Raw genomic sequence first — 17,985 nt, 5'->3', positions numbered from 1 at the left:
CCTCCTTTGCCGGCAAACCCCCTTCTGCTCTTCCCACTAATAGCAAGACTAGAACATGGGGCAGGAAGGCACTCTACCCTATGATCAGACTCTACAGCTGGACCAAGCACCCTGTCCAGGAAAGGCTCCAACTCTCGGCCAGGCAGTGCTGCTGGGGGACTGACCAGATGCAGCAACATGGCCCCGGGGGTTAGTTCCCTGAAGGACTCAGAACAGTCCTGGGCTTCCTGGGAGACCCGTGCTCTGCTCCACCCTCCCTGATCTCTCTCTGTCCTGCCGAGTCTATCCCAGAGTCCCTGCCTGCCATGCCCAGGTGTGTTAGATTCTCTCTCTTCTGGCAGGAAAATACCAAGTTCATTTTGTTTAGTGACCATACTCTCTGCTTCCCTGGACATCTGAGGCCCAAATCATTACTCTGACTCACCTTTCTGCAATTTCCTCGAAACTGATCAGTATCTTTTCCACAGTGACTATGCTTTGTCCTAATAATTGGTGTTTTGTTTCATTTAAAATGGTCATATCTTTTTACACAGCCTCATAATTCAACAGCCAGCTCTCTGGGAAAACTCATCGTCCTCCTGATATGTGTGACCTCAACTGGGCAGATGTTGATTGATGCCTCTTCTCTACAGAGCCCAGTACTCAACACTGGGCAGTAAAAAAAGATGACCCTGGTGAATTCTGCCTTCAAAGAGGAGAGGAGAAGAGAGGTAGTTCCAGGGTGATTAAATGCCACGGTGCCAAGTCCCCTGGGAGTTTAGAAGAGTGAGAGGGGTCACCGTGCCCTTGGGAAAGTAGAAGGGGTTATGCAGCAGGTGGGATCTGAACTGGCTTTGACTTGAGGAAACAGGAGGAGAACATTCCAGGCAGGGGAAACATGGGCAAAGGCTTAAAAGCAGAAGTGTGGGGAGCTATTCATCTGATGGTGGACATTTTGATCTGATCTGGGAATAGGTTTGGCATCCTAGCCCTCGGCCAGAAGGCGTGTGTGCTCAGGGAGAGCCAGAGGAGTTGGACTGAGCTCTGTAGACCGTGGAGGTCCACTCGAGCAGAGGACTCACGTGATCGTGGGGCAGGGAGACCAATTAAAAGTCCAGAAGCACCGATGAGTGGATGAACGCAATGAGGTGTAGATACAGTGGGACAGCATTCACCCATAAAAAGAATAACGTTCCGATATGTGCCTCAACATGGATGGACCTTGACATAAGCCAGATACAAAAGGACAGATATCGTATGATTTCGTTTAATAGGAAATATCTAGAATAGGCAAAGTTATAGAGGCAGAAAATAGATTAGCGGTTCCCAGGGGCTGGGGCAGGGGAGGAGGGAGTGGAGAGTTATTGCTTAACGGTTACAGAATTGCTGTCTGGGGTGATGAACAATTTTGGAAATAGTGCTGATGTTTGTGGAACATCGTCAGTGTAGTTAATGCCACCGAATTGGATACTTAAAATTGATTAAAATGGCAAATTTTGTGCCATACATACAATGGAATTTGGCCTTTGAAGGGTGAGTGGAGTCAGCAGCACGACGCAGTCTCCGCGGGTTTGCCGTAACCCCCAGCGCCCCAGATGTACCCAGAAAACAGCACATCCGTCTCTAGGGAGCAGCACACGTGTGTTCCTCTCAGCGGGGACCTGCCCAGTGTCCCGCTGCGTCTCTTCCATCCTTTGCCCAGTTACAGATTTCCTGAAACACCACCCGTGTGAAGATCATGCTTATTAGTCCGTAGAGCACAGGATGTCGCTTATTCTCCTTTAATACTTTAATTGCTCCGCTGATGCTCAAAAACAGGTTGCAGTGTAATCAGGCCAATTGTAAGCCCATAGTTCGTTTGAAAATAAAAACTGGGGGCTTTGGGGCTTCCCTGGTGGCGCAGTGGTTGAGAGCCCGCCTGCCGATGCAGGGGACACGGGTTCAGGCCCTGGTCCGGGAAGATCCCACGTGTCGCGGAGTGGCTGGGTCCGTGAGCCATGGCTGCTGAGCCTGTGCTCCGCAACGGGAGAGGCCACAACAGTGAGAGGCCCGCGTACCGCAAAAAAAAGAAAAAAAAAAAACTGGGGGCTTTATTACTATGAATGGAATAGCGGACGGTCGGAACCGTCAGACACCTCGTCCCAATCCTTCCGTTTCCTAACAGGGTGACTTGAAGCAGCTTATGTACCATTTCTGAGCCTCAGTGAGAGCAAAGCCCACATCACTCAAAGCCCGTGGTGAGCCTCGTCCTCCGGTGGTCTCTGAATTGCCCTGTGCTGGAATCCTGGATGTTGCGACTCTGTGTACTTCGGGTTCTGCAGGTTTAGTTCATGATGCTTTTCTGAAAACTCGGTGCTTAAGCATCGTTGGCAGTTTTCCCCACTTCCCTCCCTGAGCGCCTGGGACAGGACTCATCTTTCAGAGGCGAGTTCCCTTAGCCTGGGAGGAGGCTGGCACGCAGGTGTCCACGGAGTTTGGGGAGTGATGGCTGTGGTCCCTCCCTGGCCTGATGAGCCTTGAAGGCACCTTGAGAAGGAAGCAGAGTGGACCTTGGTTCAGTTCCAACGTGTTCCTCAGGTGGGCCTGCAGGGCTGCAGGCAGAGGAAGCAGGATGGATAAACGTGAAAAGGGCTCAAGTTCAAATCGAATTTGAAGGACTTCTCCTCTCAACTTAGCTGTAAGAAGCATTTTCTATGCTTCTAAGTATAAAATGTCATTCTACAGAAGAGGCGTATCTTAAAATGTCAGATATTAAACTCTCTGCTGTAACACGCCAGCTTTTGTGTCTGATGCTGCTGTAACACGCCAGCTTTTGTGTCTGATGCTGTCTGTACCAAAGCAAATGGATAAAACGCTAACTTGTTATGTTTGCACACACAACTGGAAATGAATCAAGAGTGGATTTCATTAATTCATAATTATTAAAGTAAAGCGTTGGTAGACTTCTGGTGTTGACATATTTCCTGTCTTGACTCTTCCTGACCAACCCCAATGTCCATGAACGTTACAATTTGTAAGAGGGACAGTTCCACTTACCTCCAGGGATTATGAAAAGCACTAGGTGAATAATGTAGGTAAAGCCCTTGGCACAAATTAGAACCACATGCTGTTGTGTGACAGCTTGGTCCTTAAGCTCCTGGGAGAGCCTAGGTGTCTGCTCAAAATCCCCAACTCAGCTAGCAGTACTCCTAATTTGGGGGTTCACAGAAATCTTGGGTGTCAAAGACCTGCTCCATAGGTGGGGTTCACCACGCCTTCACCACGGTGATAGTTACAAACTCCTCCAGCAGGTGAGATCGACATTCCCAAGCAACAAGAAGTTTTGATTGTGAATCTTGGCTTCTCTCTAGTCCATTATAATCACATATCAAAGGATGTTTTGGACTGGAAATGAGTCTTATTTGGTAGAGTTTGTTGAGAATATGCTAGTAAACTGATTTAAAAGGGATATGAGCAATCCGAACGTTACATTCTGGACGGGATTCCAAAGATAACAGAGTCTACAAACACCAAAGTTACTTTACGTCACATAAACATCACTTCCACTGGGAAATGAGTGTAAGAGTGTGTGTGTGTGTATGTGTGTGTGTGTGATTCTTATAAGCTGCCTTTATTATCTATAAATAAAACTGTTCAGTGTGAGAAAAAAATAAAAAGGAACTAGCCGGAGGCAGGATGTTTTTCAAATTATTATTATCCTGTTTTTTCACACACATTGGGGCAGCTTTTGTAACCCAGGTGCAAAGGAGGTCACTTCTCATTGTTTTAACACCTGCTGTCTTTTAAAAATGAATACGATTTCCACAGGCCATTGATAAACTCAGCCTTAAACCTTCCTCAGAAACGACAGTCTCCTATATTTTGATACTACTTCTGAATAACCAGCATGTGTCTGTCCAATTTCTGTTTTGTTTTGTTTTGTTTCCATTTGACTCTCATACGTGTTCCCTCCTCTTTTGCTATTTTATTCTCACAATGCTTATAATGAAACAATAGTTCTTGGGTACCCAGGGTAGAGAGCCAATTACAAATAACAGCTGCATTGTTCATAAAACAAAAGTGGTACATTAATGAGGCTTATTTAGGGACTTGCATTGCCAATGGCCCTGACTACAGCAGTAAGATGAAGTTTAACAGCAGAGAAAACACCTACTTAATCAATTAATTTACACTGCCGGACTTAATAGAAATATAATCTTGCTTTTAAAAAAAATCAAGCAGGAGGCTAGTAAGAATTTTTATATGCACATTTCTTCCACCATCCGTCTCCCAGACTCACAGATGTAGAGAACAAACTAGTGGTTCCCAGTGGGGAGAGGGAAGCAGGGAGGGGAGTAAGAGGTACAAACAATTATGTATCAAATAAGCTACAAGGATATATTGTACGACACAGAGAACATAGACCAATATTTTATAACAACTATAAATGGAGTATAGATTTAAAAGTTGTGAATCTCTATATTGTTCACCTGTAACTTATATAATATTGAATAGCAACTGTACTTCAATAAAAAAAAAATGAGGCAGAAGGATAGTAAGAATTTTTATACGCATTTCTTCATCTGTCTTCCAGTTGTCTCTCTGCTTGCCCTTCTCGGTTTATCCTTTCTCTCTAGAAGTGCGGTCCTCCTGAGATGTGGGATTGCCCTGTACCAGGGCTGGGACACGAGAGGCCCCACAGCATTCAGGATGGGGTCCTCTTCCTTGAGGCATCTTACTGGTTCAGATAACCAGCGCAGCCTTAGGTGAGCTTAAAGCTTAAATATTAATGTCATCTTGGGCATGTGCCTGCCTGAGATATTCCCAGGGAGTTGTTTCCGTATGCTTTTTATGCTAAGAAAAAAATTTCATCCTTTTCTTTTGTCTTGACAGGTGAAATGCAGATAAAAAAATAATAGTTACAATCTAAAAAATACTTTAAAGTATAATAAGTGCTGAAAACTGTGAAACTCTTAAGCGTCCAGCTCAATGAAACTTCTCAGCTTGCAAACACTTGTATAGATCGAGACACAGAGGAAAAGCCAAATTCCAGAGCTTCTCTGAGCCCTTCCTAATCTCACCCTGACTCTGCTTCCCAAAGGCAACACTGCTGAACACCGAAGATTAATTTTTCCCTTAGAAGGGAAGACTACATTTTATAAGACGGAATGATATGATGATGTGCATTGTTTTGAATGCAGCTTTGACCTACTTATGAGTGTGAAGTTCATTCACATTGTTGCACGGAGATGCAATTTGTTTCCACTGCTGTGCAGTCTTCCCTCGGACAGACTGCAGTTTGGTTATCCATTCTACCGTGAGGGACGGTTGGGGTGCTCCCAGGCTGAGGTTATTATGAACAACGCTGCTGTGATCAATCTCCTGCATATCTCTTAGTGCACATCCTGTGCTGGATCAGAGCATGCATATGTCTAACCTCAGCAGATACGGCCAAAAAGTTTTCCAAAGTTGTAGCATTTTCTTCAATTTTACCAATAAGAATTTTGATCACTTTACACGTTTACCAATACTTGGTATTTTCTGTCTTTTTCTTTTTCTTTGAAATTGTGGTATTATTATTTTATTGTGGTTTTTTTTTTAATTTTTTTTTCTTTTTCTTTTTTTTGCGGTACGCGGGCCTCTCACTGCCGTGGCCTCTCCCGTTGCGGAGCACAGGCTCCGGACGTGCAGGCTTAGCGGCCATGGCTCATGGGCCCAGCCGCCCCGCGGCATGTGGGATCTTCCCGGACCAGGGCACGAACCCGCGTCCCCTGCATCTGCAGGCGGACCCTCAACCACTGCGCCACCAGGGAAGCCCTTATTGTGGTTTTAATTTGCATTTCGCTGATAAATAAAGGTCCCGAGAACCCTTTCATAAGCTTCTTTGGCCATTTGCCTATGGAAATCTTTGACCGATTTTTATTGAATTTTCTGTCTTTTTCTTATTAATTTGTAGATGATGTCGATGTATTCTGACAAGTCTATGTTGAATATATTGAAACTAAATAATATATTTATTGAATGTATTTATTGAAAATTAATCGAAATACAAACCTGAGGGCTCGGCTGGGGCAGAGTTGGCTTAGCTTAGTCGCATGGCTGTCGGCAGGATCAAGTTCCTCTTGGGCTTTTGGATGGAAGGGCTTCAGTTCCGTGTTGGCTCTTAGGTTTTCCATACGGGCCTCTCCATAGGGCGGCTCACGGGAGGGGACTGGACTCCATGGGAGCGAGCGAGCCAGAGAGGATAATCTTGGAGGTGATTCCCACCACTCTTGCTTTTCTCTTCTCTCAGATTCTTCACTACCTAGCGTCTGAAAAACAGTTTACCCCCAACTTTTGTCCAGTTGTATGGTTGTTTATGGCAGGAGGGCTGGTCCAGTACCAATGAATTCAACAGGTCTGGACAGAATTATGATGTTTATTTTAACAAATAATTGTGTTTAGCTTCCTCTTCCAGCGAACTGAGAGACTGCTTCTCGGCCAAACACTTTTCCTTTATAGTTTCTGCTTCAGAACTATTTTCTTAACATCTGTTCTTTTTATGCTTAGCTACATCTAGATTTAATGGCAGAGACAGTAACTATAACAGGAAGTTAATAAGAAACAGCAGCACCTCTGTTTGCAGCGCTGATGACCTTCCTATGACTGTGACGGATTGAATTTAAAATCATTTCAGAAAAGTGGTAGATCACATGATATTACACTATGAAATCATAATAATCTAGAATTTAAATGAATGATATGCAGTCAAAATTATTTTCAGTTATTTCCTTGAACTTTTAAAATGTTTCATCCATGTATGATTGTCACTGTTCACAAATACTCCTTCCAATCTTGCGTTTCAAATGCAGAAGTTATTTGAAATGTGTGTCCATCTCTCGTTTCCTTGTGCAGAAGGGTTTGGCATTAGAGCATCCAGAATCTTAACCTTTGGCCCCTCCCAGAAAGGGCTTCCTTTCCCAAGCCTCTTGACTTTGGAGCCATTATCCATATTCCTCTAAAAAGGCATTAGGATGAACAAGAAAAAATCAAAGTGCCCCAGAGGCCTGAATTTATGGCTCAAAGGATAAAAGGGTGAGGTGGCCTGGGTGAGGCCATGTCTGTTGTTATTATTTTCGTGTTTTGACAGACCTGCATCTCCCTGGCTGGCGGTGGGATGTTGAGGGTCTGCAGACTCTGAAAGAGGTTCTGGTCTCCTCAGAGTCAGAGCTGAGCACAAAGGTCTTGCCCCCGTCCTCCTGCACCGGACAGTGCCCATATCTCGACAGTCGCTTAAGTTCATCTGCAGAGAGATGCAGAGATCTCTGGTGAGGATACAATTCTGTTTTCTACACAACCAGAAGTCATCGAGGGATTGTCTTTATTTAAGCTTGTTTCGAGGCCTGGATGAATTAGAAAAGGAGCTGGACTCGGGTCACCTTTCCTTTCTTGTGTGATTTGGAGACTGTATTACTATTAAACAATACAATGGGTGTAGAATTCAGGGAGAAGCAAATGGAGAAAAGAAATGGCCAGATGGGAAGAAACGGCAAAAAGAAGAAGAAGAAGTGGATACAAATCACAGAAGATGTGCTCTCCACGCACTTTCTATCGTGTGATGATGATCACACACCGGGGGGGCTTTGAACAGCATCCGTTTTGTATCTCACCGTTTCTATTGGTCAGAGGTCCCGCATGCGCGGCTTAGCTGGGGTCTCTGCTCAGGGTCACGCAAGGCTGAAGGTGAGTGCTGGCTGGGCTGCATTCCCTGATGGAGCTCTGGGTCCCCCTGCAAGCTCATTCAGCTTGTTACAGAATTCGCTTCCCTGCCATGCGGACTGAGGCCCCAGGACACAGCTCTTGGAAGGCACCCTCAGGTCCCAGCCCCAGGGCCCTCTTACAGCGCAGACAGCTCACTTATCCAAAGCCAGCCAGAGACGTTCCCTCTTGTGGGAGCCACAAGGGAGTCTTACAGCTTCTAACCTGATCAAGGGGGCGGCTCTCCCATCCCAGGCACCGGCCTGCCCCCTCTCAGGGAGGGTCTTATAAAGGGGCGTGACTATTGAAGTCCTTAGAATTCTACCTGCCACAGGCTATGAAATCAGGTGATTTTTAAAAAACCATTCTGACAACAAGGACCTACTATATAGCACGGGGAACTATATTCAATATCTTATAATAACCTATAATGGAAAAGAATCTGAAAAAGAATAGACAGATATACACATATATGTATACATACATATATATATGTTTGTATATATATCTGAATCATTTGCTGTACACCTGAAACTAATACAACATTGTAAATCAACTCTACTTCAATTACAAAAAAGCAACCCACCACTTTGGCTAATAAAGAAAACAATTAGTAGACATTATTATTATTATTATTATTATTATTATTAGGAGTTAGGTCTTTTAATGGCAGCCTCTGTAAAATTCAGATGCTACTCCAAACCTTGGTCCTACGTGCGGCTGTTTCAAGACCGACTGGACTCCTGCACGCGCAAAGCTTCCACAAGTAGAAGAGAATCGGGACTCCCGTGTGCCTTTGTGCATGCACCTGCAGTGAGACCGTCTACGTCACCTGCCTCCGCGCCCCCAAGCAGAAGTCCACCCATCACCTTTTCAGCTTCTTACAGGAAGTTAACACATGCCACCTTCTTTTGTCATTTCTTTTGTACTTTTTATCTGTCCCTTACCAATTTGAAACCTTTCCAACCGTAGAGTTTGCACCTTAATCATCGTTGCATCCACTTTAGTGCCACCAAAAAATAAAGGGACAATAATCCACCCTAAAAGCAGCACGTTGTGAGGCTGAGAGCAGGCATCGTGCAGCGGGGAGGGGCTGCCGGGGTCCTGGAGGGTCCTCCTCGGCCGATTTCACTGGCTTCCTTTACGGAGCATTTCACGAGTGCCCGCAATCAGCAGAAAAAATGTCACCAAAGGCAGTGACTCTTCAGGGTCTCTGCCTTCTTAGAGACGTTTCCGTGTTAAAACAAAACAAAACAATACACTCTAAGCAGGAGTAAGTGAGGCTCTCATCATGGCACGAAATACCATTTTGAGCTACTTTGCCTTGCTGTAAGAAAAAAAAGAAACTGAACACGGACATGCTTTAAAAGTTCACAGTAGTAACCAGTGGCCTTTAGGGTGAGCTGCACTAGCCTGGAGCTGCCAACCTCCCAGGTGGAGGTGAATCTGGTTTACAGGGAAATCTGGCGGTGCGGTGGGCTTTTGACAGTCATGTGGTGTAAGGCCCAGATACCGTCAGCATCCTCACGGCTGCTGAAATCAGCTCGCTGAGGGTTGGCAACAAGGCTGTTGCTCGTGGCATAAAATAAATACCGGTGGTGGAGCCACGTAATCTGCAGAATGAAGGAATTATGAGTGACATGTTGACCTGGTTTGAACTTGTAGCAAGTTAGGAGGCATTACTGAAAGCCTTTCTCCTTTTCCAGGCTCAGAGAGAGTTACCTTTCTCTTAAATATAGGCACACAAGGCGTGCTTTCCATAGCAATCATCAACCACATCTCAGCTTAGACTAGAAGTTCCCACTTGGGTAGGGTTTTGGGTTTTTTTTTTGACATTTTATTGTAACATATCTCATGCAACTAAAAAGGTGTAAAGAATTACATGATGAGCACATAGATTCCCACTCCAGAGATTTAAAATATCTTTGCTAATTCAGTTGAAGACCCAATGTATCCTCCCCAATCATCTTCTTTTCCTTCCTTTCCCCCAGGGTGAGTATGAACCTAGTCTTTCTCTTCTTTTCCTTTTCTTTACAGTTTCGACAAACTTTAGTTTCTCACGATTTTGGATTTTTTTGAAATGATATCATAATGTAAGTATTCTTCTGTGAATTCCCTTTATCACTCAGCATTATATTGTGAGCTTCACCCAATATTCTTAGCTCTAGTTCATTCATTTTTACTGCTATATAGTTACTGTAAAAATATATCTGGCCATTCTTTCTTTGTGGGACACCTGGATCGTTTCCAAGTTTTTCTAACACAGGCAGTGCTGCTACCAACGTTGTGGCCCATGAGCCATTGTGTATGCGTACAAGAATTTTTTTCTGATTGAATGAATGTATCCTAGTGGAGCGGAGTGGAATTGAAGGATAGATCTCTCTTCAACTTAAGAGAGAATGCTCAGTCGCTCTACAGAGTGGCTGCACTAGGTGGGTTTTTTTACGCTGTGCTTAAGACTAAGCTTATCCCATGAATTCGCACAATGTTGACTATTTGGAATCTCAAGCTGTTTATCAGACGAGGGCTGCTTCTCATCTCCCCGGTGAAAGATTAACCAAACCATCCACCAGAGCCTCCACGTTTGTTTTGTTAATATTGAATTCTTCTGAAGAACAAAATTTTAATTCTCTTTCTTCCCCACCAAGTTGAGACCTTTTACTGAAGGACGCCTTCCTGGCCACCATCACAAATGATCTCACCCTCCCCTTTCTTCACTTAACCTCATTCTTCCGTGACCTTCAAAGACCAGATGAATCCCACCAGCACTTGCCACAAGCCTTTTCTACCAGCCCAGCCGCAGCAATCTCTTCTTCATCTAAACTCCCGCCAGGCTGTTGTTTATTTTTTTAGGTTGTAAATGGCAGAGAAACCAACTCCAGTGGGCTTAGCGACAAGCACCGTTTATTGGCTGCAAACCCGAAAAGCCTTGGGGTTAACACAGCCTTCACACAAAGCTGAAATTGGGGTTTGCTTTCCTTTTTGCAAACACTAGCGTCTCATCATCTCCGACTGAATCCTTAGTCCCTGCCTGGTGGCCTGGGAAGGATCGCTTCTCCAGCTGATCCTGAGTCAGCCGTGCTTCTGCCCCCATCCATTAATTTAAAGAGTTATGGGGCCTGTAATATTTCCCTCTGGATCACTTCTTCATTTCTTTCTTTTTGTTTGTATATGAATGCACAGATCTCGCCCCACGTGTGATTAGAAGGTCGGACTACTGGAGTATCTTTTCTGTTTTTCTGGGCCCTGGGAAGTGCAGTAATGATTTATGTTGTTAATGACGGAAAGTAATATTAATGGATAGACAATGATAGCTTTTTTCTTTTACGACTTATGGTAAATGAAAATGTTTTACTTTGAAAGTTATTCTTGCATTTCTTTGAGGAGGGGCTAATCTTTACGGAATTGACTTATTAGCACAAGAATATGCCTCGTGCTTCTTACCTCGGAATCATCCTGAGGCAGTGTCACCTATTCACACGTGCCTGGTGTTCTTAACAAATATTAGCATGATGACTGCACACAACACACTGGGGAAAAGCTGCAGCAGTCTAAAAGACACAAAATCTGTGCTTGAATGTTAAAGTCTTTCGTGTCAGTGTCATTCAAAACCTAACACACGTGCGATATGTTCATATACTCTTCCTGTTGCAGCCTCTGATCTGTGGTGATGATTGCCTGTCTTTTTCCAGTTTACAAGAAGGAAATAATCCTTTTTGATAAATGTTTATAAATATTGTTTGAAGAAATGAGTTCAAAGCATTTGCCAAAATAATGTTTTCTCGTGCCTCCAGAGAAATAGAACCGACAGCGGCAATTCGAATAACTAAAACCATCGTTTTTTACTCAAGTCAAAAATACGTCTTTAACTTTATCAGATAAACTTGGTTTGAGTGGCAAAGGACAGGATGGTGGGTGTTCTGTGCTTTCTTGGAGCCTAAAAAATCCTTCCATTCTCCCTTCTTGAAATGGGGCCTCTTTCCTGGGGCAACTCCATCATGGAGCCTGTTCTGCTTTTGGCCTTTGGACCTCTCCATGATGAGAGGAAAAAGGAAGAAAAAGTAAATAAAGAACAAGATGGCAGACTCAACCCAACCATGTCAGTAATTGCTCTGAATGCCAATAGTCTAAATACCCTGGCTGGGGACTCAGCGAGTGATTCCTGGAAACGTCTTGGCTCTCTGCCTGGAAGGGTCTGATGAGGGAGTCTGTTGCCATGTCTAAAACCTATTGTTTATATTTGTATTTTCTCCAGAAAGAAAAGCTCCAAATCACTTCAGACATACTCATTTTCTGCCTTACCTCCCCAGGTCCTCACAGCTGTGGACCTGCAGAAATAGCCTGGACCAGGGCCCAGCCTGGGGTTCAGCCCTGATTCTGTGCCCAAGCTGTCGTGGACCAAGCTCTGGGCTGGGCCTCCTCTTCCGTATCGCATGAGTCCTCACCCAGAAAGCAGCTGTGATGGTATTTTCCTTACAAAACACTCAGGCTTGTTTTGAGGACAAAATACTATCAAAGGGTCATGTAGCATTTTATAGCTTATGAGCACTCTTCATACCAGTGAGGCAAGCTTATTATTATTATTGTATAAATATGGAAATGAAAGTCATATGACTTTCTCAAGGTCACACAGCTAACGAGGAGTGCAGTTGCCCTAAGACTTTCATACCCCAGAGTCTCCCACGATAAGAAATGGCATTTGACAAAGCCTTGGAAAGTACATTCCTATTGGAACCGCATGGTAAAAGGAAAAGAATCCCGCACAAACTGACTTACACAAGAAGAGGGGTTTGTTCAAAAGGTTCAATGGTGGCCCATTTGAAGAAGACTGATCATGAACTAACAGTGCAATAAAAATTACAGTCTAAAGTTACATAAGTACATGCCCCCACAAGTTATTTCGGACTGTCCCTCTAGGATTTAAAATAAGAGACTTGGCTTTTTTCCCCTTAAACATTTTTCTATTTGTGTGACAGTGTCTGGCAGAGACTGGGCCCTTCATGTTGGTTTGGATTTGTATTTGATAGTTTGCTGAATATGATCACAAAGTTTCAAGGACCATGAGCGCTGGGAGTTAGTGAGAGACAAGAATAAACAATTTTTCCTGAAAAAAAAAGAAGATTCAGGGACATAACCAGAATCCGGGATTAGTTGGACCTGAGGGCCAGAGTTCCAGAAGAACACCTGCTGCTTCCCCGTGGGGCTGCTTCCCTCTGCTCGTCTGTTCTGTGCTTTAGTCTCTTCTCTTCTGTCAGATTTCAGATTGTAAACTCTGCCTCCCAGTCCATCGCTTTTCACAAGTGGGAAGCACAGGTTTGATAAAATATAGTGTACAGTCTAATAGATTCTTTACTCAAGAACAAGAAAGGCTACCAGAAAGGCCAGTATTATATATTAAGTTTAAATTGCAAGTCATTTTAAACAAGGTGAAATTGTTCTTCACAAAGTGCGTCAGGTTAATTTCATGTATACGTTGCCATCTGTATTAAACATTTTTGGCTCGTTCATTTTTCTAATAGAATCTTCTCAATATAGGATTTTTAGTACAGAGAATTATTACGGATCCTCAACATTGAATATGAAATTTAACCCATACATTAAAAATGGGTAGGTCATGTTTTTTTTTTATATAAGAGAAAACATAATTAGTAAATAAAAATGAGGCTATAAAACAGTAATGATGGGGCTTCCCTGGTGGTGCAGTGGTTGAGAGCCCGCCTGCCGATGCAGGGGACACGGGTTCCTTCCCCTGTCCGGGAAGATCCCACATGCCGCCGAGCGGCTGGGCCCGTGAGCCATGGCCGCGGAGCCTGCGCGTCCGGAGCCTGTGCTCCGCAACGGGAGAGGCCACAGCGGTGAGAGGCCCGCGTACTGCAAAAAAACAAAACAACAAAAAAAACCCCCAAAAAACAGTAATGATGTTGTTTAGAAAGTTTCACGATGGGCATCTGAGAAGATGGTGGAACAGACATCAGTACCAGGAGGCTCCGTCTCCCAGCTTTCTCTGTTGTATGGATAAGAACATCTGAACTCAGTCAGGAAATGATGAACTTGACTAGCTTCAGGCCTTCACGGGATGCTCTTATGCAATGCTCACCACAGAGATGGATCCAGAAATAGCTCCCAAACTGGAAGGTCAAGGCAGGTCTACAATCATAACTTACACGAGGGAAAGAATTGCATAAAAAATAACAGTAAATGTCCATATTACGCTGACATCCACACAAATTGGTAGGAGTCGCATCCAGTAGCTGGTGAACCAATGCACAGGATTATGAGTATTATTCATAAGAATAACTACAATTAGTAAATAAGATGGAAAAATGTTCCCTCCCACGAGTAACCAAAGGACATAATTACATCTCCCATCCCCCAAGGGAAGTGATTTTTTTTTTTTTTTTTTTTTTTTTTTTTAAGGTACACGGGCCTCTCACTGTTGTGGCCTCTCCCGTTATGGAGCACAGGCTCCGGATGCGCAGGCTCAGCGGCCACGGCTCACGGGCCCAGCCGCTCCGCGGTATGTGGGATCTTCCCGGACCGGGGCGCGAACCCGTGTCCCCTGCATTGGCAGGAGGACCCTCAACCACTGTGCCACCAGGGAAGCCCGTGATTTTGAATATTATAATCTGTTTACTCACTCCTGGGAATCTCTCCTAAGAGAGGAGGAACCCTCGGTACCAATTTATTTTCAGTAAAAAAGCAGCGTTCAATATTAGGAAAACGGCCAAATAAATCGCAGTATCAACGACTGTATATAAAGTAGATAACTAATCAGGACCTGCTGTGCAGCACAGGGAACTCTGCTCAATACTCTGTAATGACCTGTACAGGGAAAGAATCTAAAAAAAAGAGTGGATATATGTATATGTATAACCGGTTCACTTTGCTGTACACCTGAAACTAACACAACATTGTAAATCAACTATATTCCAATAAAAATTAAAAAAGCAAAAATCTCAGAGTCAGCCTCCATATAACAATTACGCAATTAATGTTGAAGGTTATTGACAAAATGAAAAAACTTAAATCAGAATTTCAAGTGAAAGTACAAAAAGTAATCAGGAGCTCAGAGCTGAACACCTGGGTTCTTAGATGTCATATCATCCTCAAACCTTCCACGTAAAGGTGAGGACAGCCCACGTGAAATATGGCCAGTCTTCCTTCAGTCCTCGGCACAGGTTCTGAACTCAACATTGATGTGGGCATATCAGCTGAGAAAGGCTAGTGGGAAGTTGATTCTGAGCAGAGGCACAACTGTAAGAAAATCCACGGAGAAGGGTGAAGGGTATGGAATTCTCTGTGAGAGAAGACAGAGCTTAGTGACCAGCTGGTTGAGTTTCGGAATGAGTTGAGCACCAGTTAGCATAAACAGTAGCAAACCCAGCCACAGCACTTGGAGGGTTGAGGTGAGTCCCATCCCAACCGTGGGCGGAGCAGAGACAAGGAACATACCAGCCTGAAGGCAGGGGCCGCCTTTGCCCTGCCTGCTGTGCTTCCCGGCATGTCCTCCCCCATGATTAGAGGTCTTCTTGAAGGGTTGGAAAGAGAGTCGAAACCTCAGCAGGGATTTGGGTTGGTGTCTAGAACAGGGGGATTGGGAGGGATGCAGGATTTTTGAAGCTGTGCCAGGGAAAACCATGGTTTTGGTTCATCACGCTGCTAACATTTCATGCGCAGAGCTTGGCGGTGTGTGTGAAGTATACAGGCAGATATGGGCCTGGCACTGGAGCAGCCAGCCAGGATGAGCAGGCCCTGGTGCGGGAGATTATGTGGGGCTGTGTGTGGGACCCACCGAAAGCCAAGGGTCTCCCAGAAGAAGGCTCTGTCTCCGAGGACTCAGCCATCCCGACCTGATTCCAGTCCAGGGTGGGGACCGGGGTCCTGGCTAACGCGTCAGGCAGCCCACCGGTGGTCAAAGTAGGGAAAGGCGGGCTTAGTGGAAGCCCACATAGGCCACTGCCTTCGCCGGCATCTCCTCTGTGGTGGAAAGACCCAAAGCCCTGGGTTGGGGGCTTAGGAACAGTGCTTTTGCCCCCCAGAGTTGGTTGGCCATGACCGAGGAAAGCCCAGGCCTCAGCTGGGGCCTCCTTAGGCAAGGGGAGAGCTGACAGCGCCATCTCAGGCGGTCAGGTGTGGAATCCTGACATTGGAACCCAGTACTTTTGGACGGCAATCTTCTAAGTCCTGAGTTGCAGTGGCTTTTTCGAAGGTAGGTTTTCTTACTGGCCTGTGGGCTCCATCAGCAGGGACAGCTGAGGGAGGTGGGCACAGAAGGAGGGTGGGCACTGGGGGGAGATGGAGACCGAGAGTGGGCTCCTGTCTCAGCCTGGATTCCCCTCCAGAAAGCAGAGCTGGATGGAGTTTATTTGGGGAGGTCATCTCAGGGGGCAGCTGTGGGCCCTGGAGAGAGGGAAGCTTGGGAGGGCAGGGCCCTACTAGGTGCTTCCTGACACTGGCCACCACTGAGGGTTGTCGGGTCCCATCCCCTAGCACCCTCTGAGAGCCACGTGGAGCCTGCTTCCCAGAATGCTCTACCTGAGGAGGGAGAGGGAGGAGTTCCCTGGGGCTCCTGCGCCCCGCGTCGGGAACCTCACTACACGGCGTCCCTCCCCGGTACTTCTAGGCTATGGGTGTACCAGGCAGGTGTCATGGACACAGGGCAGCCCTGGGGCCGCAGATGGAGGTGCCGACAGGTGGCACCGGCAGGAACCCGGCTGCAGGAGAAGGTGCGGGGAGAGGATGTAGGGTGGGGCTCAAGGAGGGACTGGAATGCAGCTCCAGGGCCCTTTGGCGGGTCCGGGCATCAGGACTGAGTAGCCCCTGGGTTGTCACGAACTTCACTGGTAGCTTGTGGGTGGCCTGTGTCTTTTTATCTGGAGGAGGGAACATCGGGTTTCCACCCGGTGGTCTGGTTCTGGAGGAACCAACTCACTTAACCTGAGACTTAACTTTCTCACCTGTAAAATGGGAGCATTAGTCTCGAGTTTTCCTATCCCGTGGGTGTTGTGAGTATTATCAGTAATGAATTGCCAGTGGAGATGCTTTGCCGTTTGTAAATCATTGTCCAAGGCTGAATCAACACTGACAGTTAAAGGCAGACATCAACATCTAAACCATGTGACAGCTGGAACAGATGGCCTCCTGACCTTTCTGGAGTGCCTGCTGCAGGTCAGGAACTTTTATATATGTAATGTCATGTCATCCTCACTGCAGCCCCTAAGGTGGTCACCATCATCGTCCCCATCTACAGATGGGGAAACAGAAACTCGAAGAGACAAGGGACTGGACCCGGGACCTGCGGGGAGCGGCACAGGGGGACTTCCACTGCCTCTGCTCTCTCTATGTCTTGGAAAAAGCGTGGTGGGCGTCACCTGGCAGTGTAGCACTGAGGCCAGCCTCCTGGGATTTGTGACCGCATTCTAGGAACGCTAGTGCTGGGAAACTGACGCTACCAGCTGCTGAAAGGGAGACGGAGGGGGCCAAGCTCAGCCCCGCGGGCAGCCTGCCCCGGCTCTAAGTGCGAGAGGCCGCGTGGGGATCAGCCATGAGGAAGCAGGGAATGGTAAACACGTGGGTTTTGCTCAGCCCAGGGACTCTGGGCCAGGGATCCATGAATAACTTCAGGGGCAGCGTCTGAACCTCTTGAAACAGTCCGTAAAGCTGTGTGCACGTGGGTGTATGTGCACTTTTCCAGGAAGCAGGTTCATAATTTTTGTTAGAGTCTTAATGATCCACGACCCCAAGTTTTAAAGCCACTTTAGTCGGGTCACCCTGACATAAATAGAAAAGGTGCAGGCCCCCTGGAACACCTCTGGACACAATGAGAGCATTACAACCCGTCCCTCAGAATGGCTTTAGATTCCACGAGTTTCACTTTCTTGAAGTGGCCTGCTTTTAATTTTACATTTTCATCTTTTTACAACTATTATATGTGAGCCAAGGTTAGTGATATTCTACAGAGGGAAAAATGCATAATAATTTTATGATCAAAGTGTTCCTGTCTACTACTTTATTATTATTTTTTGCACTTTCCCCAAAAGGTATAATTTCCTCAACAAATTTAGTTTCTTTCTTTCACTGACACGTATTCATGCTCTTTTAAGCAAGTGAATGTGCTTCTTTTAGGGAGTCAACCCTTGCAAATTATACCTCTTTTAGTTGCCAGGCTAGGAAAACAAAAATAACCTAATAAGAAAGTGTTTATGTTCCAAGTAGGTAGTCTTTTAAAAAATGGTTCTTTTAAATATAATTCCCTGAACCACTCTTAACAGATTTTGACTCAAAGGCCTC

Source organism: Tursiops truncatus, chromosome 7 (assembly GCF_011762595.2).
Source record: "Tursiops truncatus isolate mTurTru1 chromosome 7, mTurTru1.mat.Y, whole genome shotgun sequence".
Lineage (NCBI taxonomy): Eukaryota > Metazoa > Chordata > Mammalia > Artiodactyla > Delphinidae > Tursiops > Tursiops truncatus.
Note: the sequence above shows the minus strand (reverse complement) of the source record.